At 41.2% G+C, this 24,979-nt stretch overlaps 1 protein-coding gene and 1 long non-coding RNA gene across 2 annotated transcripts in view; both read right to left on the bottom strand.

The window, feature by feature from the left end:
- Window positions 1–24,979, bottom strand: part of LOC311134242 (inter-alpha-trypsin inhibitor heavy chain H3-like) — a 135,311-nt gene that overhangs the window by 14,878 nt on the left and 95,454 nt on the right. The gene's annotated exons all lie outside the window — the stretch shown is intronic.
- LOC311134260 lies at window positions 153–21,580 on the bottom strand. Its single transcript, XR_014613665.1, has 3 exons — window positions 21,286–21,580; window positions 2,780–2,877; window positions 153–2,444 (listed from the first exon to the last, which is right to left on the bottom strand). It is a non-coding gene; the product is annotated as an uncharacterized lncRNA (long non-coding RNA).

Genomic DNA, 24,979 nt, shown 5'->3' with positions numbered 1-24,979 from the left:
GGTGGCTGGTACAATTGCGGTTGGACCTGGTTCAGTTGAAGCTGTGGCAGTGATTGTTGATTTGGTGAACACTGATTCTGCATAACCAAAGCCTGTTTCTTCTCCGTCTTCTTATTCTCCACCAGTTGTATTTGATTGAGTTTTCTGAGTTTCTTGGTCCTGTTCTTTCTGGTTGTGTTCCTTTTTCCTGTATAGATCCATTTGATGGGCTATATGATCTGTATAGACACCTTTTGTCATGCTTCCAAGTTCAACCACCTCTGCCAGTTTGCTCCTTACTGGTGAGGGCAGCCCCATCTGCAGTTTAGCTCGCAAAATTGACTGCTCTATTTGACTCACATCTGGATCATTTCCGGTAATATTTCTCCACACTTGATGAACTCTTGACACATAGGCTCTCTGATTTTCTTGTTGTCCTAGTGGGTCAATCAGAATATTGTCAGGATGCACATTTGTTGGAAACGTATCTTTTAGTGCTCTCCACAGCCAATTTCTACTTGCAGCGAACAACTCAGGATCATTCACTGCAGTCCCCACATATCGATTAAGTCCAGCTCTCTGAAAAATGTCTTCCATCCCTGGAATCCCAAGGAGATTAGCCAAAAGTCTCTTAATGTCTCCTATGGCAGACTGTGTTCCCACCGTAATTTCTTCCAACTTAGAAATCCAAGGATATGCTCCATCTTGAAGAGTAGGCAGCTTCTCAAGTATATCTGACATATCGGTATTCTGCAAAGGCTTATACTCCAGATTCTGTCCTCGAATTATCACTGGCATCATCTTCTTACTCGTGCTCCCTTTTCTTGGCTGCAATGTATACCTCTTCCCCAATTCTTGGGATCCTTTTTTCAGCAGTTTCTCCTTCTGTATCTTCAGCTTCTTGAGTTCTTTTTCCAATTCTCTTACTTCTTCTAAATTATTTGTCTTATCCAAGCATGATATGCATCAATCCATATCTCTTTCTATTTCTTCTGTGCTAGTCATTGTAGAATAAAATCCTCTTGAACATGAAGCACCTTTAATCTCCAAATCTTCATCGCTGTCTTCATCTTGACTTTCATCAGAGCTCGGATCTCTTGTATCCTTCTCCTTCCAACTTCCATCACCCCTTCTTTCCGCTCTGGCCAACCTCTGTCTGATCACAGGGTCATATCCACCCATGATCTCTTCTGAATCACTCTGATCATCATCATCATCATCTTCAAATTCCATCCTCCTGAACCTCACTCTACCCTTAGTTTCCAGACATGTCGTTTTCTTCTTACTTTTGGAGTTTGGATTAATCTTTATGGTTGTTTCTGCTTGTCCTCTCTCTATTATTCGTTCAGCTTCATCTCTGATGCAATAATCACCCTCCTGAATGATCATTGGAAGCTGAGGATAGACGTCCTTAAACTCTACTTCTTCCTCGTAAGGTGGGGGCCTCTTTGCTGAATCCATATGTGAGAAAGGTGTATTGACTTCTGCCATTAGTTTTTCTGTTACCTTCGCCTCTTTTGCCATTTTCTCTATACCTCTGTCTCTTTTACCTTTTGTATCTTTTATCAGTTTTTGTCCCTCATTTTCAAACAACTTAAGAACACCCAGCTCTCTTTGTCTCTTTTCTTTATGTTGTTCCCCTTTTTTCCCCTTCTTTTGATCTGCCTTATATGTGGCCACAAGCACTTGCATTATTTTAATTACGTCTGGGTTAAGAGTCCCTTCCACTGGCCATGGTTGGTCAATGTCAGGCCAACGTTTATTCCATTTTCCAGATAACCTTGCAATACCATTAACTAGAGGATTACTATTTTGTACTACATCAACAGGAGTAATTACTTCCGTAGTTTTTATGTCCTTTTTTCCCATTGTAACAACTCATTTATATTCCTTTATTGTGAATAATTTATGTATTTTATTATTTATTTTAAACAAATTAATTTGTAAACCAAAAAATACTTTAAGCTCTGTAGCTCATCTTTCCCTCCTTTTTTTTCTTCTCTTCTACCAAATTATTGATTAGTGGCAATCTTACCACATCCGATAAAGAAAGGTAAAGGAAACTGGTCAACTTCAGAGCAATCAAAAAAGAAAGACCTGTAATCCAGCAACACTACAGCACCCACAAACCAATTGCTTAATAAGCACCCAATCACTTTAATTTTACAGAATAATCTCAGTGCTGGATTTCCAACACAACTCTAATCAAAACAACTCATGCACAAAAAACCCTAATGTGCATTTCTCAATTACATCAATTGATCAGTCTGTTGCCAAGTCCCTGTAAAATTGTCACAACATGAAATATTCTATTCATACACAATGTATCTATTATATCCTGTAAGGGAAAATAAGTTTGTGGATAGAACAGTACTGACCTTAATTGGACTGGATCCGGGGCAGCACACGCTATCGCGTGACGCACTGGTCAGCACCTCCTCTCTCTCTGTCTCTCCTTCTCGTTTCTCACATCACAGAAGAACAAAAGAAACAGACAAGAATTTAGTATTTTATGCACTCACTGGGTTATTTCAACCATACAATACTCTTTTAGACATACCTATGTTATACTTATTTTCCACCATAATTAGCAAATAAATTCATTAAAAATCCTACAATGTGATTTTCTGGATTTTTTTTCCTCAATTTGTCTGTCATAGTTGACATGTACCTATGATGAAAATTACAGGCCTCTTTCATCTTTTTAAGTGGGAGAACTTGCACAATTGGTGGCTGACTAAATACTTTTCCCCCCCACTGTAATTGGGGAAAGTAACATTGGCCATGCTTTTTGTCCTACCAGATCCGCGATGAGAAGGTTCCAGCTAATGCATCCCTCTATCCTTTGACTCTTGTTGGATGTAGTTGTCCAGTTGATCAGGTCAGAGGCTCCCATGACTGTTAGGATTATTTATTTACAAGTTAGTTACAATTAGCTTTTTGCTTTAGCACTGTCTGTGCCTGATAGTGCAGATCTAATCTCATGTGCAGACGTATTTACTTAATTGACTCACACTATACAGTAGGGTTCGTCAACTAGGTTTGGCCTCGGGACAATTATTTTCTGAGCTAATAGTCGGCGGGCCAGAACATAATTAGCATATAATATTAGCACAGTTAATAGGCGTACACTACAAATTGAACAACATTTTTAACACATCTGATTAGTACATAATACATTCAATGACAAAAACATAATAATTTCGATCTGATTACACTCATAAAATCACCAATGTCTCTATTCAATTATTATGTTAGTCTATTTCTTTGTGCGTTGATTGGTGGGGAAAAACAGATCTACATGTAGGCTACACATCTTTTTTTAATGTTAACATTAGTTCAGAACAATTAGCTTGCTAGCAAGAGAAAATCACTCTCAAAAAGTATCAAAAGAAAGGTGGATAATGAAAATCAATGTTTCAGGGAAGAATGGACAGAGATATGCGTTAACCTTACCATCTTTCTCCAATGCCAAGCCCGTGTGCATTATTTGCAACGAAAATCTCTCTGTTTGCAAATAATTCAATCTCAGACGTCATTGTGAATCCAAGCATGGTATTTTCAAAGTGGCTTTCCCATCCCAGAAAGAGGCCCGACGCAGAACATTTTTACCGTTAACTGCTAGCTACACACACGGCAACAAGAGTCCTCCTTCGTGGCCTGACCCAACAACAGAAGGTCACAAGTGCCTCCCTAAAAGTGCCTTGGGTTCTAACCAAACACAACATTCCCTTCACAGACACTGAGGTATTTAAAAAGTGCAAGTCTATGGATAGCATAATTGAGTCTTTCAAACAGATGTCACTGTCTGCGTCAACAGCTGGCTCGCAAGTGTATGTCGATCCAAACACTGGCATATGATGTGGCAGATGATGTGCATAGGATTGTTCTGGAGTTTTTTCTCTGGCTATTGATGAGAGTACTGACAACACCGATGTAGCATAGTTGTGTGTATATGTCCATTATTTTGATAGAAATTAATTTAAAGGAGAGCTGCTGGCACTGATTTCCCTCGAAGGACACACCACCGGGGACATCATATTCACAAATCTGGAAGAAGTGTTTACGCAGCATGGCTTGTCATTCGAAAAGTCAACTTTGTGGTCACTGATGGGGCTCCTGCTATGGTGGGCAGACACAGGGGCCTGGTCAGCAGGTTGAAGGAAATCGCCCCCCAAATTAATGGCTTGTCTCATCCATTAGAGTGTGCTGTGTACCAGACTAAACGGTGGTCTAAAAGATGTGATGGATAAAGTAATGCGCATAATCAACTTAGTTAGGGGGACATCAAGAACCCAACACCGCATTTGTGACAGAATCAGAGGAGGCCACCCATGATGATCTCCTGCTTCACAACGACGTGCGCTGGCTGAGTAAAGGAAAAGCACTGGAGCGGTTTTGTGAGCTGTGTAGTATCTAAACATTCCAGAACTTGGCTCTGCTTGCGGAAACATCTGGAAAGCATTAATATAGGGGCCCCCTAAAACAGAGGAGAGTCTGCTATGTGAAGGTCAGGGATTGGTCTATTCAAATCACGCCATATTATGTTACATAGGATATATACCAGGTTTTGAACAAAGGACGGGGAGAATGATCATTTTTAGATTGGGTTAGTTGTTCTCCGGATTTCTGCAGAAGTCTGTATATTGATGCTGAAAATCTTTGATATAATAAACCATTATAATCAGAGTTCAGTGTCCGCGGATTTCTTGTCAACACAGCATATCAGCATTGTTGTCTCGACACCACAGAAAATGGCGAAGAGGATTTTGGGACGAGTTGCATCTATTTCAACGTTCCATTCATGGGCGCCGAGCTGACTCCCGCTCAAGAGGCATGCAGATAAGGTGAGCTTTCTCACAACTTTGGGCGCTGGTCAGTTCGTGTGGCTGTGTGTGTGTGCGTTGGGGGGATGCACCGTTTGGAACCTGTGTGTGCGCGCCTTGCTCTTATTTGCTGTGTGATCAGAATCCGTTCTAAATTTCTAAATTTGTTTGCGTTGGGAACAACGCAAACAGGGGGGAGTGTCTATAGAAATTGATAACACTGGGCACAGGGATATTTGGCTTGAATAAAATTAGAGTGTCCAGGAATAGAATGAAGGAATAAGGCCAGGAAATAAGGAAAAAGTATACTATTAGGACATCGCTGATTTAAGGAAGCCCTCAAACGAGGCGATCATTAAGATGGGCAGCAAATCCTAGGAAAGTCACTAGGTTGATTTTCGGGTTAGTTCTGGGAACTGGAGATTGTGGAATATACATTCAATTGTATATTACTTCTCGGCATATAGTTGACGAGGTATATGTCCGATGTAGCCTCTCATTGAATATCTGTGTAGTATCTGAGGAATTTATGACTTTGTTCATGTTTGCAAATGGTAGCTTAGAGAATGTTGATTTAGCCCAGGGAGACATCTGGAGAGCAGTTCTATAGGAGTACCCTAAAGCAGAGGAAGTCTGTTAGGTGACCTCCTGGGATTGGTCTGTAGGGGAAACACCCATATCAGATTACATAGGATATATACTATGGTTTGGGACAAAGGACGGTGAGAATAGCATATTTGAATTTGGGTCGGCTGTTCTCCGGGTGTCTGCAGACATCCATAAATTGAAGCTGGAATACTCTGATATAATAAACCTTTATGATCAAAGTACAGCGTCAGCGGATTTCCTTGGTCTCACAGCATAATTAGCAACGGTTTTCTCGACACAACAAAATGGCGACGAGGTATTTGGACGAATTGCGTTTTTTCTCAGCGTTCCATTCATGGGCGCCGAGCTGACTTTCGCTCCGGAGTCCGGCAGATAAGGGTGAGTTTTCTCACAACTTTGGGCTCTGGTTAGTTCGTGTGTCTGTGTGTGCGCGTTGAATGAATGCACCGTTAAGAACTTGCGTGTGTGCGTTGTTGGTTATATGCTGTGGGATAGGAGTCCGTTCTAAATTTGTTTGCGCTGGTGAACAACGCAAAAAGGGGGGAGTGTCTATAGGGATATTTGGCTTGAATAAATTTCAAGAAGAATAGAAAGGAATAAGGCCAGGAACTAGGGTAAATGTGTACAAATTAGAACCGTTGCGAATCTATGGAAAGCCCTCTTAAGGAGGCGATCATTAGGATGGCCAAAAATCCTAAAAACACGTTAGGTGTATTTAGGTAAGTCCAGGGGGCTTGAGGCTGTGGTATATATATTCGGTTGCAAGTTACCGCTCAACATGTGGTTGACGAATTATATGATTGATGTGACCGCTCATTGAATTTCCGCGGAACTCGTGGCAGCCTAAATTTAGAGACAAGGGAATTTTACGGCGCAATGGAGGTAACATGCTACATGCTACATGCTGCATGCTACATGCTGCATGCTACCTTAGGGGTCCATAGGAATGGAATTAAGCATCTTAAACTGTGTGTAGAATAGAGTAGGATTTGTGTCCTATGGTTTGTGAGCTCTGATAAGTGTTATTGTTTGTCTATGAGGGGTAAAAGAGAGGAAGTATAGCGGGACTGTCTACTTTCTGTTGTCTGGCTTGGAGAGAGCTGGGAGAGGGCTCCGTGCACTCTGAAATTGTATTGGTGTATGAACTACGCATGCGCGTGATTTTATGACTTTAGAGTTACGTAAGGGCAAATGTGCCACTCCTCTGCCTACACTGTGCTGCGGGGAGACGCAGACAAAGAGAGAGAAGATTTAGAGACTAATAGTGTATTCTGGTTGTTAAATCGGCTGTTGTTTAAAGATGAAACTATTTGAGATCTATTGAATTGATAAACTAGAGATATGTTGACGGATTAAAAATAAAAATAATTAAATAAATAAAATAAAATGTTATGGAGCTATTTATACTATTCCTGAGTTAAGTTTGCTTATTTCTTAGAGCGAATGTGACTAGAGGAATATTGAATGGTTGAAATAACTCAGTGAGTGCATAAACTAAATTCTTGTCTGTTTCTTTGTTCTTTTGTGATATGAGAGACGATAAGAAGGAGGGAGGAGACTGAGAGAGAGAGAGGAAGTGCTGACGTGTACATCACGCGACAGGGTGTGCTGCGACAGAGTCTGCTACAACAGGATCCAGTCAAACTAAGGCCAGTACTGTTCTGTTTACAAAACGTACCTTCCCATACAGGATATTTTGTGTGCCTAGCATATTTGATGTTGTGACAATTTGACAGGGACTTGGCAACAGACTGATCAATTGATGTAATTGCATATTGGAGTTTTTGTGCATGAGTGGGTTTGATTAGAGTTGTGTTGGGAATCGAGTACTGACATTATTCTGTAAAATTAAGATAATTGGGTGCTTATTAAGCAATTGATTTGTGTGTGCTGTAGTGTTGCAGGATTATAGGTCTTTTTTTTGGGATTGCTCTGAAGCTGACTACTTTCCTTTACTTTCCTGATTGGATGTGGTAAGATTGCCACTAATCAATAATTTGGTAAAATAAAATAAAATGAATAAATAAATAAATTGATGAATAAATAAATTGATTAATTAATTAATTTGGGAAAAAATAAAAAGAGGGAACTATAGGCTATATAGTCTAAAATAATGAAATAATTTACAATAAAGGTGTCACGCCCTGGCTCTGGGGTCTCTAGTATGTTGAGCCAGGGTGTGAGTTTTCATTTGTTTGTCATTCTAGTTTAGAATTTCTATGTTGGCCAGTGTGGTTCTCAATCAGAGGCAACGTGTATCAGCTGTTGCTTGTTGTCTCTGATTGAGAACCATACTTAAGCAGCCAGTTTTCCCACAGTGTTTGTGGGATCTTGTTCTTGTTAGGTTTGTGTTTTGCACCTTTGGACGTCACGTATCGTTTTTGTTATTACACTAATAAAGCATGTTCGCAAATAACGCTGCGCATTGGTCCTCTGTACCTGACGATCGTGACAGAAGATCCCACCAAAACTGGACCAAGCAGCGTGTCCAGGAGCCATCGCCAGGGAATCTCTAGCGGATCTCCGTTGCCACCTCGACTGGGTCAAGCCAAGTGAAGAGCAGAGGGGTTGGACTTGGGAGCAGTGGAAGAAGAGTCTCGACTGGGCCAAGCCAAGTGAAGAGCAGAGAGGGTGGACTTGGGAGCAGTGGAGGAAGAGTCTCGACTGGGCCAAGCCAAGTGAAGAGCAGAGAGGTTGGACTTTGGAGCAGTGGGGTGAGAGTCTGGCGAGAGATAAGGAGGCCTGGTCCACGGGGAGGAGAGACACCCAGAAAATTTTTAGGGGGGGGTCACGCCGTGGACGACGGGGCAGCAGGAGGCCGCAATAGAGCGGTCCAGCGGGTTGGCAGAGGAGGCCGCCAGGTTAAGGGGGCCACTGGTCACTAAGGGGAAGGAAAGTGTAGAGGCACGGCGAGAGGTACTGGGGTGTGTTACCAGTCCGGTCCGGCCCATTCCTGATCCCCGCGTAGGGCCAGTGGTGTGTGTCCCCAGTACGGTCCGGCCTGTTCCTGTCCCTCGCATCGAGCCTGTGGTGCGCGTCGCCAGCCCGGTCCGGCCTGTTCCTGCTCCCCGCATCGAGCCTGTGGTGCGCTTCGCCAGCCCGGTCCGGCCCGTTCCTACTCCCCGCACCAAGTCAGTGGTGCGCTTCGTCAGCCCGGTCCGGCCCGTTCCTGCTCCCCGCACCAAGTCAGTGGTGCGCTTCGTCAGCCCGGTCCGGCCCGTTCCTGCTCCCCGCACCAAGTCAGTGGTGCGCTTCGTCAGCCCGGTCCGGCCCGCTCCTGCTCCCCGCAGCAAGTCAGTGGTGCGTTTCGTCAGCCCGGTCCGGCCCGCTCCTGCTCCCCGCACCAAGTCAGTGGTGCGATTCGTCAGCCCGGTCCGGCCCGCTCCTGCTCCCCGCACCAAGTCAGTGGGGCGCTTCGTCAGCCCGGTCCGGCCCGTTCCTGCTCCCCGCACCAAGTCAGTGGTGCGTTTCGTCAGCCCGGCTCGGCCCGTTCCTGCTCCCCACACCAAGCCAGTGGTGTGCGTCGTCAGTCCGGCTCGGCCCGTTCCTGCTCCCCACACCAAGCCAGTGGTGTTCGTTGTCAGTCCGGCACAGCCCGTGCCTGTTCCACCGGTGCCTGGTTCGGCACGGGTCAGCTGCTTCACGCCGGAGCTAGAGCAATCCGCTCCACCAGTGTGCAGTCCAGCTCCGGTCAGCAGGGCCAGACCGGACCAGGGGTACTTTGGGGGGTTAGAGAGGGAGTGGGGATCATGCCCGGAGCCGGATCCGCTGCCAAGGCGGAGTGCCCACCCGGTCCCTCCCCTGTGGTGTTTGGTTGGCGCGGTCGGAGTCCGCGCCTTTGGGGGGGGGGGGGTACTGTCACGCCCTGGCTCTGGGGACTCTAGTATGTTGAGCCAGGGTGTGAGTTTTCTTTTGTTTGTCATTCTAGTTTAGAATTTCTATGTTGGCCAGTGTGGTTCTCAATCAGAGGCAACGTGTATCAGCTGTTGCTTGTTGTCTCTGATTGAGAACCATACTTAAGCAGCCATTTTTCCCACAGTGTTTGTGGGATCTTGTTCCTGTTAGGTTTGTGTTTTGCACCTTTGGACGTCACGTATTGTTTTTGTTATTTTGTTCGTGTTCACTAATAAAGCATGTTCGCAAATAACGCTGCGCATTGGTCCTCTGTACCTGACGATCGTGACAAAAGGAATATAAAAGAGTTGTTACAATGGGGAAAAAGGACATCAAAACTATGAAAGTAATTACACCTGTTGATATAGTTGAAAATAGTAATCCTCTAGTTAATGGTATTGCAAGGTTATCTGGAAAAGGGAATAAAAGTTGGCATGACATTGAACAACCATAGCTAGTGGAAGGGACTTTTAACCCTGATGTCATCAACATGCTGAAAGTGATTGAATAATAGAGAGAGGAGAAGCAGAAACGATCATAAAGATGAATCCAAAACTCCAAAAGTAGGAAGAAAATGAGATGTCTGGAAACTAAGGGTGGAGTGAGGTTAAGGAAGATGGAACTTGAAGATGAAGAAGATGATGATGATGATGATCAGAGTGATTGAGAAGAGATCATGGGTGGATGTGACTCTGTGATTAGAAGGAAGTTGACAAGAGAGGAAAGAAGAAGGATACTAGAGATTTGATCTCTGATGGAAGTTGAAGGAAGAAGGATACTAGAGATTCGATCTCTGAGGAAAGTGAAGATGGAGAAAGTGATAAAGATTTGGAGATTAAAGGTGCTTCATATTCAAGATGATTTTATCCAACAATGATTAGCAAAGAAGAAATAGAAAGAGATATAGACTGATGCGTATTATGTCTGGATAAGGGGAATAATTTAGAAGAAGTAAGAGAACTGGAACAACAACTCAAGAAGCTGAAGATACAGAAGAGGAGAAAAAACTGCTGAGAAAAGGATCCCAAGAATTGGAGGAGAAGAATAATACATTGAGGAAAGGAAAGGGAGCACAAGTAAGAAGATGATGGAAGATGATATTTCGAGGACAGAACTTAGAATATAAGCCTTTGAAGAATACCGATATGTCAACAACAAGAAAGAACAGGACCAAGAAACTCTCAGAACTTGATGAAATACAACTGGGGGGAGAATAAGAAGGAGAAGAAAAGCTTTGGTTATGAAGAATCAGTGTGCACCAAATCAACAATCACTGCCACAGCTTCAACTGAACAAGGTCAAATGCAATTGTACCAGCCACAACTAGTGGTACAAGTTGTTTCATATCCATAGATAGTTTCTGGACTGAAAGAATTGGAGAGGAAGAGGACGAGAAGACTTAGAAAGAGGAAGAGGAGGAAGATTTAAGCCATACTTCCAGCAATCTCCAGAAGTGTGTTATGATTGTGGACAGGTTGGTGACTTTGCTGTGAGTGCAATGGGCCAGGAGGAAACATCAGAGGGAATTTCAGAGGAAGATACAGGAGCAAGTGAAGATCATCTGGAGGACAGGTGAACCCCTATAGGGGCAAGGAGCAAGGATTCTAGAGTGCCTAGAAGATCCGAAAGGGGGGTGTCAGCTGGTAGCATCAGGACCGGAAAAAGATCCAACAATTGAAGTGAAAATAAACAAAGGACTATGGAAAGTGATGGCGGATAGTGGAACAGCTTTTATCTGTGTTCAGCCTGAAGAGGTTACACAGCTCACTATGTAAAATCAACTAATTAGGATAGGGATTCGAGGGAGTAAAACAGCTGATTACTCTTAAGGAACCAATTGAGCTCTGCTATAAAAATCTGAAAATTACAATACCCATACTGGTATCAGAACATATACCTATTGCATTGTTGGGTAGAGATGCATTGTGTAAGTTGAACTGTACAATAAGATGTACACCAGACGGCTGTCTGGTAGAAGTGCCAAAGGAGAAGGTTTACCAATGGTTGATGATGACAGAGATGGATTTGTCTTTAGTATTCTGGAGTGGAAATCTCAGTGCAGATTTTTTAAAGAAGGCTAAGGTTAGGAGAAGATTATAAAGGAGTAGGGTTTTTGGGAATCATATTTGCTTGAAAAGGTTGATTATATCATAGGAAGGAGGACAATCTGTCTGAAAAATTATGTTTACAGGGGGTGACTGTTATTCTTGGTTACATTCCTACACCAAGAGGTGAATAAGATGTCAAACTAGGCTAAAAGATGCTCAATCGTTTGCCAAGTCTGTGTGTAAAGAAGTCATAAGCAGGTGGGGACTTCCCGATCACATATCCTAAAATTAGTGGGAAAGGAATTTGTGGATAAATCAGTGAAATGGTTTTTGGAAAAAGTTAGGAGAAAAGTCAGATAAAAAAGTTAGGAAAACGAGGGTTGAAGGAACTCTAGGACAGTCAGCTAAGCTTCAATGTTAGTAGTAAGAGAGAGAGAGAACAGTGGTGAAGGGAAATGTAGAGTTCAGTGGGAAGATAGATATGGCAGGAGTTTAGATCTGTTAGGAGCAGTTGCATTGAGAAAGTATGCGTTGCTGAATGATAAGAGAAGAATGAAGATTGAGGGTGATTGCAGTATCTATATTTACAATTCCCAGCAGGAAGATCAAGGTGATTATAAATGTATTTTTTTATAATCGACAGGTTGAAAGTGAGGGATTAGAGTTGGGACTGAGAGTTAATGTAGTGACACTAGTGGTGATAGATGGAAATACAAGTAAAGACTTCAAAGCTTTAGGGAGAATGGATGAATCAACAACAATGACATCAACACTTCAGCATATTGTAACAACAGTGAGAAGCAATTTAACTCTTTCAACATTGACAGTTATTAAAGCTATAAATATATCACATTTGATTACAAGGGAGTCAATCGCTCCAGCACCAATTTTAGAGGAAAAGACTGTCATTAGGGTTAGGATGGGTGGTACAGCTCATCTTCCTTGTAGATGTGAGAGAAGGAATGTGTAGAGGTGAGATTCCTCTCATATGGAGAGATAATTATGGAGAAGAAGTGTTGTTATGAAGACTAGAAGTAGAAGCTGTTTCACCTAGTCAAAGGAAGTATATTTTGTAAAATGATATGAAGTGGAAGAGGGTTATGAGTGATTGCTCACTTATTTTGCGTAATGTTACATGGAAAGATCAGGGAGAATATATGTGTACTTATCTAGTGCAAGCATTAAAGTTTGTTCCGGCTAAGAATTATTGGTTAAAAGGCTATGTAATTTGTAAGGTGACGCTTATGATGGAAGATTTGAAGTCTGTTGAAGCTTCCACAGTCACCAAAGGAGTTCAAGATAAGTATATTACAGTAGCCACTCCAACAGTAAATACTACACAGAGGATATCTGTAACTTTTCCACTGGAAATAGTTAAGGGTGTTAATACATCAACTAAAGCAACTATTTTAATAGTAACTTTGAAAGAGATTAATGGTACGACGGCAATAACAAATGTAGGAAATATGACACAGACACCAACAACAACTTTTCTGAAACTAAAGGATGTAGCAAGAGTGACTCAGGAGTTTATGATACGGATGGAGAGTGCTGTCAATGGTAGTAAGGATAGTGTGGAGATAGGAGAGCAGATGGTAGTAGAGAAGGATGCAGATTCATCTGAAATAGTGCAGAATACTATCATGGAGGTACAGGATGAGTTCTTTGATTTTAATGAAAGACAAGAAGATATATCTGATCAATACAGTTCGTTAGGGAAGAGAGAAACTAAATGGAAGGCATATGGATTTGATTTTTCTGTTTGAAAATTAAAGATGGATGGGCAGGTAGGAATCTTTAGTTCAAGGAGTTAACTCATTTTGTAAGATAAGTGAGGATTCTTGAGGGTAAATGTCTGTTGAGAATTTCAGCATAAAGAAAAGGGGGTTGAATCTTAGAAGGTAGCTAAACTTCTATCAAGTATGTGTCAATCTTATGTTTTATAAGGGATGTTGTATCAGCAACAATCATTAACAGATACAATAATGTCGTTGTCGAAACATTTGTTTAGGCCTAGGTTTAAGTGTTATTGGTTAAGTGAATTAACCTATGTGAATTTGTTAGATAGGAAGGAAAATCAGTTAACAGCGCTTTATGAAGCATTGGGGGGTGAAACCAGTGAGGGCTAAAAGCTGTTTTTGTTCTAATAAAACATATGATGGAAAGGGTATGTTTATGGGAATATCAGATTGTGATGATTATATGATGACTTTGGGTAAGCATAAACATAAGGTTAGTAATTAGAAATATAATGTAACTTTTGAGGTTTAATTTAGTAAGGAGAGAAGTTTTGCCTGGTAATGTGACTATTGGGGATTTTAGAGATGTTTAGAGGTTTGTGGTGAGAGAATATATTCTTACCCTATGGATGGAAAGGATGTTGTTACATGTCGATGTTGAAGCTTCCATATGAGGTTTTAAAATTAAAAGAGGGGTAGCAAGGGGAAAGAGAGAAATCTGATTCTGAAAGAGAGAAGTTTCATAGTCTGGGAAGCCTACCATTGGAGGATAAGTCTAAGAGAGAAGTGGGGATTTTTCCATGGTATGGTGTAATATTTAGGAAGATAACATAGATAATATTAACAATAATTTGAAGGGTTTTGCAAATGAAACGATAACCTTCTGTCAAGACTCAAAGGAGTATTGATAGATAGATATCAATTTTGAATATCCGATAATTTTTCAAAGGGGTTTAAATATTATGGTGATTTTAGTATTTTGTTATGAATCAAAGGGGGGAAATAGAATGTGATTCATTTTATATATCATTTTTATATTCTTAGTTGATATTGATGTTTTAATTTGAATGTGTTGTTTTGCAAAAGATACTGTTTGGTCTTTTCTTTTCTTCCAGAAGCATATGGGGGAATATGTAGAGGGAATTCAAATACTCAAACAAGGACAATATGAAGGGACAATATGAAGGGAGAATATGAATATACTGGAGGAGGTGGAACAAGGAAGGTGTGGAAATGTTCCGATTCCATCATCGACGATGCATTGGAAGTCGACACTGCTGAGGAGATGAAGTGTAGTGGACTACATTCCAGTGTCTGCAATGATATATAGACATATTTGCATGTGTAATACATAATTTGTGTCATATTCTTTCTGTATAAATTTTTGTAGAATGATATTTGCTGTTATTGGGTACATGTGGGGATCTCAGATGTTTTTGTTTATTTCGTGGATGCTTAGGGATATTGGGTCTAGGCAGGGATAGAGAAAATCCACAGGAGGGTTCGATGGGTCGACCAGCCTGAATGTGGACATTTTTTATTGTATTTTGTTTTCTGAGGTTTTCATGTGTATTCAATTGCATCATAGCTTAAAATGCATTGATAAAGATTTATAAATTGATCTGGAGTACTTAGGTGGTCGCCTGGGGCAGAGGGGCCGTGAGAGATTTTTCCTGTCTTGATTGATTGATGGATATTTGGAATGAAAGCTGCCAGACAGGTTTTTCGCTCTCACACTTCATAGAGATTTGTTCACATTTCATAGAAATCTATTCACACTCCATAAAGATTTGTTCATATTTCATAGAAATGTATTTACACTCCATTGAAAAATTTGTTTTTGGTTTATTGTTAAAGATACTCAATAAGAGAAATTGTTACTTGTCATAAACCTATTCTGTTTGTTTTCGAGACTTAATTTGTCTCGAAGGGGGGAATATGTAGTATCTGAGGAATTTATGACTTTGTTAATGTTTGCAAATGGTAGCTTAGAGAATGTTGATTTAGCCCAGGGAGACATCTGGAGAGCAGTTCTATAGGAGTACCCTAAAGCAGAGGAAGTATGTTAGGTGACCTCCTTGGATTGGTCTGTAGGGGAAAAACCCATATCAGATTACATAGGATATATACTATGGTTTGGGACAAAGGACGGTGAGAATAGCATATTTGAATTTGGGTCGGCTGTTCTCCGGGTGTCTGCAGACATCCATAAATTGAAGCTGGAATACTCTGATATAATAAACCTTTATGATCAAAGTACAGCGTCAGCGGATTTCCTTGGTCTCACAGCATAATTAGCAACGTTTTCTCGACACAACATCTGCAACTCAAGTTAGCAGAACTTTAGGAAGGAATATAAAGGAAAAAAGGAGCGACGTAAGCATGCTTTAGAGTATTGTATGAACGGATGCATTCTTGTTGAATTGTGTGTGTGTGAGAGACAGAGGGAGCGTGTGTGTGTTAATGGGGAGGTCTCTGCTGTGTTCCAGCTGTGTGTCGACTCATGCTATGATAAGATTTATGTTAGAGATATATACATATATACGTTTTGGTTGAGAACAGGGGTTTTAGTTTTTTGTAAGGGAATATGTTAATTACGGTTAAAACCTTATGAGTCTCCATTTGAGAGAACGTTTAAAAATTGTTAAAAACTATGAGCCCCTGGGAGGATGTTTGGTGTAATGGATAAGAAAATAAGTCTACAGATTAGAGTAAAATATGTGAAGATAGAGGAGAGAGAAAATAGATTGTGGTAAAGTTAAGAAACTTCGAAGTAGGATGTGTGTTTTGTGTTCTGTGTTGGTTTGTGCGTTTTGTTCAGTGTTACTGTTTGTCTGTGTTGGAAAAAACGGAGGGACAGCCGGTCTGTCTGCTGTTTGACTTAGAGAAAAGTTGCTTGCGGGAGCTCCTCTCACCATGAAATCGCACTGGTGAATGAGCTGCGCATGTGTGGGATTTTAGGAATGTAGAGTTGCACGGAGCGAGTGTTCCACTCCCCTGCCTGCACTGAGCTGCTGTGACACGCAGACTTAGAGCTGCAGACAGAGAAGAAAGAGGGAGACTTTGAATGCACACGGATAAAGTATTCTGTTTGATAAGTGGCTGTTGCTTACCTATCAAACTATTTGATTGAGATCCATTGAATTTATAAATGAGAGATATGTTGACGGATTAAAAATAAAATTAAATGTTATTGCGCTATTTATAATATTCCTGAGTTAAGCTGTTTGCTTATTTCTTAGCGCGAATGTGAACATAGGTATGTCTAAAAGGGTATTGTATGGTTGAAATAACCCAGTGAGTGCATAAAAGACTAAATTCTTGTCTGTTTCTTTTGTTCTTCTGTGATGTGAGAAACGAGAAGGAGGAGACAGAAAGAGAGGAGGTGCTGACCAGTGCGTCACGCGACAGCGTGTGCTGCCCCGGATCCAGTCCAATTAAGGCCAGTACTGTTCTATCCACAAACTTACTTTCCCTTACAGGATATACAGTGGGGAAAAAAAGTATTTAGTCAGCCACCAATTGTGCAAGTTCTCCCACTTAAAAAGATGAGAGAGGCCTGTAATTTTCATCATAGGTACACGTCAACTATGACAGACAAAATGAGAAAAAAAAATCCAGAAAATCACATTGTAGGAGTTTTTATTATTTATTTGCAAATTATGGTGGAAAATAAGTATTTGGTCAATAACAAAAGTTTCTCAATACTTTGTTATATACCCTTTGTTGGCAATGACACAGGTCAAATGTTTTCTGTAAGTCTTCACAAGGTTTTCACACACTGTTGCTGGTATTTTGGCCCATTCCTCCATGCAGATCTCCTCTAGAGCAGTGATGTTTTGGGGCTGTCGCTGGGCAACACAGACTTTCAAATCCCTCCAAAGATTTTCTATGGGGTTGAGATCTGGAGACTGGCTAGGCCACTCCAGGACCTTGAAATGCTTCTTACGAAGCCACTCCTTCGTTGCCCGGGCGGTGTGTTTGGGATCATTGTCATGCTGAAAGACCCAGCCACGTTTCATCTTCAATGCCCTTGCTGATGGAAGGAGGTTTTCACTCAAAATCTCACGATACATGGCCCCATTCATTCTTTCCTTTACACGGATCAGTCGTCCTGGTCCCTTTGCAGAAAAACAGCCCCAAAGCATGATGTTTCCACCCCCATGCTTCACAGTAGGTATGGTGTTCTTTGGATGCAACTCAGCATTCTTTGTCCTCCAAACACGACAAGTTGAGTTTTTACCAAAAAGTTCTATTTTGGTTTCATCTGACCATATGACATTCTCCCAATCCTCTTCTGGATCATCCAAATGCACTCTAGCAAACTTCAGACGGGCCTGGACATGTACTGGCTCAAGCAGGGGGACACGTCTTGCACTGCAGGATTTGAGTCCCTGGCGGCATAGTGTGTTACTGATGGTAGGCTTTGTTACTTTGGTCCCAGCTCTCTGCAGGTCATTCACTAGGTCCCCCCGTGTTGTTCTGGGATTTTTGCTCACCGTTCTTGTGATCCTTTTGATCCCACAGGGTGAGATCTTGCGTGGAGCCCCAGATCGAGGGAGATTATCAGTGGTCTTGTATGTCTTCCATTTCCTAATAATTGCTCCCACAGTTGATTTCTTCAAACCAAGCTGCTTACCTATTGCAGATTCAGTCTTCCCAGCCTGGTGCAGGTCTACAATTTAGTTTCTGGTGTCCTTTGACAGCTCTTTGGTCTTGGCCATAGTGGAGTTTGGAGTGTGACTGTTTGAGGTTGTGGACAGGTGTCTTTTATACTGATAACAAGTTCAAACAGGTGCCATTAATACAGGTATTGAGTGGAGGACAGAGGAGCCTCTTAAAGAAGAAGTTACAGGTCTATGAGAGCCAGAAATCTTGCTTGTTTGTAGGTGACCAAATACTTATTTTCCACCATAATTTGCAAATAAATTCATTAAAAATCCTACAATGTGATTTTCTGGATTTCTTTTTCTCAATTTGTCTGTCATAGTTGACGTGTACCTATGATGAAAATGACAGGCCTCTCTCATCTTTTTAAGTGGGAGAACTTGCACAATTGGTGGCTGACTAAATATATTTTCCCCCACTGTAATAGATACATTGTGTATGCATAGAATATTTCATGTTGTGACAATTTTACAGGGACTTGGCAACAGACTGATCAATTGATGTAATTGAGAATTGCACATTAGGGTTTTTTGTGTATGGGTTGTTTTGATTAGAGTTGTGTTGAAAAGCACTGACATTATTCTGTAAAACTAAGGTAATTGGGTGCTTATTAAGCAATTGGTTTGTGGGTGCTGTAGTGTTGCTGGATTACAGGTCTTTCTTTTTTGGATTGCTCTGAAGTTGACTAGTTTCCTTTACTTTTCCTGATCGGATGTGGTAAGATTGCCACTAATCAATCATTTGGTAAAATAAAATAAAATGTGACTATATTTATTAATAAATTAATAAATTAATACAAATAAATAAAAATATTGATACATTCATTAATTAATTAATTAGTTAATAAAATTGATAAGCAACATAGCTAAACGTTTTTTGGGTTTACTAATTAATAGGTTTAAAATAATAATAATAATAAAATAATTCACAATGAAATTAATTACTCCTGTTGATATAGTACAAAATAGAAATCCTCTAGTTAATGGTATTGCAAGGTTATCTGGAAAATGGAATAAACGTTGGCCTGACATTGAACAACCATGGCCAGTGGAAGGGACTCTTAACCCAGACGTCATCAAGATAATGAAAGTGCTTGTGTCGACGTATAAGGCAGATCAAAAGAAGGGGAAAAAAGGGGAACAACATAAAGAAAAGAGACAAAGAGAGCTGGGTGTTCTTAAGTTGTTTGAAAATGAGGGACAAAAAATGATAAAAGATACAAAAGATAAAAGAGACAGAGGTATAGAGAAAATGGCAAAAGAGGCGAAAGTAACAGAAAAACGAATGGCAGAAGTCAATACACCTTTCTCACATACGGATTCAGCAAAGAGGCCCCCACCTTACGAGAAAAAAGTAGAGTTTAAGGACGTCTATCCTCAGCTTCCAATGATCATTCAGGAGGGTGATTATTGCATCAGAGATGAAGATGAACGAATAATAGAGAGAGGACAAACAGAAACAACCATAAAGATGAATCCAAACTCCAAAAGTAAGAAGAAAATGACACGTCTGGAAACTAAGGGTAGAGTGAGGTTCAGGAGGATGGAATTTGAAGATGATGATGATCAGAGTGATTCAGAAGAGATCATGGGTGGATATGACCCTGTGATCAGACAGAGGTTGGCCAGAGCGGAAAGAAGGGGTGATGGAAGTTGGAAGGAGAAGGATACAAGAGATCCGAGCTCTGATGAATGTCAAGATGAAGACAGCGATGAAGATTTGGAGATTAAAGGTGCTTCATGTTCAAGAGGATTTTATTCTACAATGACTAGCACAGAAGAAATAGAAAGAGATATAGACCGATGCATATCATTCTTGGATAAGGCGAAAAATTTAGAAGAAGTAAGAGAACTGGAAGAACAACTCAAGAAGCTGAAGATACAGAAGGAGAAACTGCTGAAAAAAGAATCTAAAAAATTGGAGAGGAAATACATATTGAGGCCAAGAAAAGGGAACACAAGTAAGAAGATGATGCCAGTGATAATTCGAGGACAGAATCTGGAGTATAAGCCTTTGCAGAATACCGATATGTCAGATATACTTGAGAAGCTGCCTACTCTTCAAGATGGAGCATATCCTTGGATTTCAAAGTTGGAATAAATTACGGTGGGAACACAGTCTGCCACAGGAGACATTAAAATAATTTTGGCTAATCTCCTTGGGATTCCAGGTATGGAAGAAATTTTTCAGAGAGCTGGACTTCATCGATATGTGGGGAATGCGGTGAATGATCCTGAGTTGTTAGCTGCAAGCAGAAATCGGCTGTGGAGAGCACTGAAAGATACGTTTCCAAAAATGTGCATCCTGACAATATTCTGATTGACCCACTAGGACAACAAGAAAATCCGAGAGCCTATGTGTCAAGAGTTCATCAAGTGTGGAGAAATATTACCGGAAATGATCCAGATGTGAGTCAAATAGAGCAGTCAATTTTGCGAGCTAAACTGCAGATGGGACTGCCCTCACCAGTAAGGAGCAAACTGGCAGAGGTGGTTGGACTTGGAAGCATGACAAAAGGTGTCTATACAGATCATATAGCCCATCAAGTGGATCTGTACTGGAAAAAGGAACACAACCAGAAAGAACAGGACCAAGAAACTCTCAGAAAACTCAATCAAATACAACTGGTGGAGAATAAGAAGGAGAAGAAACAGGCTTTGGTTATGCAGAATCAGTATTCACCAAATCAACAATCACTGCCACAGCTTCAACCGAACCAGGTCCAACCGCAATTGTACCAGCCACCACTAGTGGGATCAGTTGTTTCATATCCACAGTCAGTTTCTGGACAGACACAGAATTGGAGAGGAAGAGGGCGAGAAGGCTTAGGAAGAGGAAGAGGAGGAAGATTTAAGCCATACTTCCAGCAATCTTCAGAAGTGTGTTATAATTGTGGACAGGTTGGTCACTGTCACGAGAATTTGTATCTCTAATTAATCAAAGTTAATGCTCTGAATAATTCCCAGAGGGTGTAAATTCTCTGGTTTAATCATGAATTAAACAAAGGTCCGCAACCAGCAAGAATGATCTGTATTTTTAATCATGGAGAGCTCTGGCGCCAAAAAACATACATACAGCTTTTATATCCCTTGACACACAAAAGCACTTTGCTCCTCCACCTTTAAACTGTTTCTTAGTCCTCTTCACCCTGGAATGCTTTCTCAACAGTTTCTAACTTCCCCCCTCTGTTAGTGGGTTGACACTACATTATAACTCTAACACCTCACACATTTATACTGTATTTGGGGTGAAATCCTTTAGTCATTATTCTTAAAATACAAATTAATCTATCAAACCACCCCTTTGACTAAATGTTTTCACACTCAGGAGAAATGTATTTACAAGTATGATTCATATCAGAGATTAGTTCTATTTATCTACTTCCAATCATAGGTCTTCTTCTTAAGATTTTCCCTATGACCTTCATACGTCAGAACCAATAAACGTTTCATCCAATTGCGGTCTTTCAGGGTCAAAGTCCTCGTTATCCCCCAAGCCTGGAGGATCGCATTTCCCACTCACCTCGTCAGAGTCCGGAGTCGGTCCATCTCTCATCATTTGGTGAGATACTGCATTCATCAACGCCTTACTCACCAATCCTCGGACACAGGGAACAAAACAACAACCACATAATACAAGAATACTCATACAAACGCTGACTGCCCCTAAGATGGTGGCTTCTATGATTTTCCATTTACCAAACATGGTATCAAACCACCCTGTCCAAGATGTACTAACTCCTGAGTTTTCAGCCCATTCTTCACTTAGAGCAGTTAATCCTGCAAGAGCTCTGGTTACCATCCCCTCCGGTGCAGTGTTGTTAGGGATAAATGTGCAACAATGGCCCCCCACCATTTTACAGACTCCGCCCCGTTCTGCCAGCAACATATCCAGAGCCAACCGATTTTCCCAAGTCATGAGTGAAGTGGCGGATAATTGTTCGGAGATCCCCTTTACTGCATCTCTAGTCTGGTTAATAAATCGTTGTTGGTTGTAATAGATATAATTAATCCAATCCACATTCTTGTTTATTGTCACCCACCAGAAAAATGTTGTGGTAAAACCCTCCCATATTTGATTCATAGCTTTGTATTCGTCTGGAACACCCCTGGGGATGCCTATACCATCTATCCAAATTGGGTTATTTCCTTCCTGTCCTATATTTCTTCTCCTCCTGATTATTCTTCCTGTCACTGGTCTTTGATTACTAATTCTTACAGGTTGGACCAACAATACTGGGGCACAAGTACCCACCCATCCTTCTGGTAATGTCTGTCGAATGCTCCCTTTGTTAGTACATGCCCACCACACATCAGTCAGAGGGATGGCAAGGTTCATAATTTTTTCCCCCCCTCCCCTATCTAAATCAGTCACATTAATTATCTCTTTACAGCCATCAAAATCACCCAAGTTACGGGTGCCATTTCTATGTCTGTAACACTGGTATTCGCCAGGAGTTAAAGTGAACATAGGTGGGCTAGCCGAGTAAGTCAACTTTGCTAGCCCAATTCCTGTGCAATTGTGCTCTTTTTGATTGGACCCCAGGTCTAATACACAGGTAAACATTTCCTTTGGCATTGGGTCGGTCAACATTGTCAGTCGCCCAATGGAGCATGCATAACAATTGGTCTCCCCCAAGGCCCTAGCAGTGTACTTCATCCTATTTAACCAGAGATTTTCATCCGGGACTCCCTCTACTTCCCCTTGGTTCCATTCTTGGAGGAGAAAATCTTTCATCGTGGACGGGTTAGTTGAATTGACTCCGTCATCCTTTGACTGATTTACTCGGTCAATCGCTATTAATGGATTAATGACAGGACCTGGCCCTCCATCTCTTTAGACTCCACCAAATGTAATCGTAGACAGGTATCACGTCCGTATTCATCCGCGCAAGCCCAGTAAATTATTTTCATGTCCTCTTTAGTGACCTTTACTATTGTTACTACCATCTCCATGGGGATGTCGTTATACCTTCTTATCCTCCATCTGGACGTCCAGCCCCCCCCCGTCTCATATCTCCATCCCCCAGTATGTCTAAACACCTGAGCCCAGGAACAATCTGCCGAGGGAGCTGAACATAAATACAATGGGATTCTATAATCCCACGTTGCTTACTTACCCGCCCTGATAAGATCCCTAATCCTAATTTTGAATCTTACTCCCCACCCTTCTCTGACTCCTATTTTGTAGATCACTCGTCCTTGATGGTCAGTATGTCAGGTCGCTTCCCTTTTATTTCTTAATAATGGTAAGGGCATAGTGTAATTGGTGCGGGGTGGTGGTGGATCTTGACATATCAAGACTATTGCAGAGACTATGATGCAGCTCAGGGTCACCCATATTCCCAAAAACCGCCAACCCTCTCCTGCCCTTAGTCCTTCTGCTTGGTACCACCCCATACTCACACCCTAAGAACACACTACAGTGATGATAGGTCGGGGTAGGAGATCTTCGTTAACAGAGGTGATCCCCGGACCCTATTGGTCCAGTTCTTCTCTCTAACTCTGCGTGTGTTCAGTAGTGCTTGTATGTGTTCTTACCTTTTTGCAGTGGGTAACGTGGACCCAGGTTGCTCTTTCTGCTATTCTAATGGCAAAGGCGGTGACCAATAAAACCTGATAGGGGCCTTCCCAATGGGGCTGCTTCCAGTCTTTCTTCTTTAGGGATTGTATCCACACCCAGTCACCTGGTTGGATAGAGTGGGTCCCCTTCTCCTTTAGTTCACCTATGGGGCACAAAACCTCTGACATACCGCTCACATCAGTATTCTCTTTCTAGACTGTATCTAAAAAAAAAGTTTAAAAAAAAAGTATTTTATCCTCTCCTTCGTATATTATTTAATCCTACCACTAGCCTCTTCCCCCCTCTTGACACATGGTTCTGCTCATGTGTCAATATTACCACCTACCTAAACAATCACTTAGGTAATATTGGTAATTTATCATCCAATTGCCATCCCTTATTTATTTTTGAGACTGTCCCTTGCTTCTTTATTGCTCCTCCCACTTCCTTAGTCTTTTATGGCGGCTAAATTGGACTTTCATTCAGTTCAGAATCAATAGTAATCCAATCAATCAATTTCTTATCTTTGTAAAAACACTCATGTTTAGTTCAAACTCTGTTCTACCCCGGCTCTCCCGGGCTTGACCTGAAGACTGATGGTTGGACATGACAGGTCCATACTTAAATCTTTCAAACCTAACACAAACCTCCCTTCATGCTATAATCAATCAAGAAGATAGCAAAGGAGAGACAGGTTTTAGCCTGAACTCTGCTCAACCCTGGTACCGCTCCCTTCACAATGTTTGAAGAGAGACAAAAGACAGCCATGGATTGAAGTAAGAGCAAGCACTTCGACCCTAGGTCACCTAAATCTTCTGCCTAGCAACAAAGAATTAAAAAACTCTATGTTCATGATTAACCCAGTTATATCTAATAGCCCACTAAATCACCATCTTTAAATCACAACAAATGTCATATATCCCTCTTTACTCTCTACCATTTGGGTAAAATCCCTGTTATATGTAGGAAATGCTAAGACTGTTTCTGAAGTGAGCAACTTTTTTCTCTTCATAAATTGTTCTTCCTCCTCAGAGTTCCAAATGATTTTACCATGGGCTGCCATTGCCTTCCCATAGATAAGATCACTTAATTTACCAGTATGCAGTACATAATGGAGTACCCAAGCTTTACAGCAGTCTATCATTCCCAAAAAGCTCATCATTCTTCATCTATTTCTGGACAGCTAGTCCCTATCTTAAATTATCCTATCCAGCTTTCTATTATTACTATCTTCCTGATCTTATTACTAAATCAATGATCTAGGCAATAGCTGTTTCGCATTAGATTGTGCCTTTCTCTGATTACTGCAGCTCATTGCATTAATTTAGTTTCAAATACCAACTTGTTGTTTATTAAAGCATAATAAAAATGAAATGTAAATGACAACATTTGATAATATCTCAACTTACTTCTATCCCGTAAAAGTAATCCAAGATTAGTACAATTGACTAGCAACAGGTATCTTTCATTCAGGGAAAGCTCTCTCCCTCTTCTGTTATTTTAATGTTCCAAATCCTATTATTACCAAATTATAATCTTCTTCACACTTTTCACAGCACTATAAATTACCCTCAATTTGATCAAATAAACCATCCCAAAGTCCTCCTCTCATGCCCCCAGAACCACCAGTGTGGATGACCAATCAACACCAGAA

This window comes from Coregonus lavaretus (genome assembly GCF_964263955.1).
Source record: "Coregonus lavaretus genome assembly, chromosome: 8".
NCBI classification, from domain to species: domain Eukaryota; kingdom Metazoa; phylum Chordata; class Actinopteri; order Salmoniformes; family Salmonidae; genus Coregonus; species Coregonus lavaretus.
This window is presented reverse-complemented; position numbering and strand designations above follow the sequence as displayed.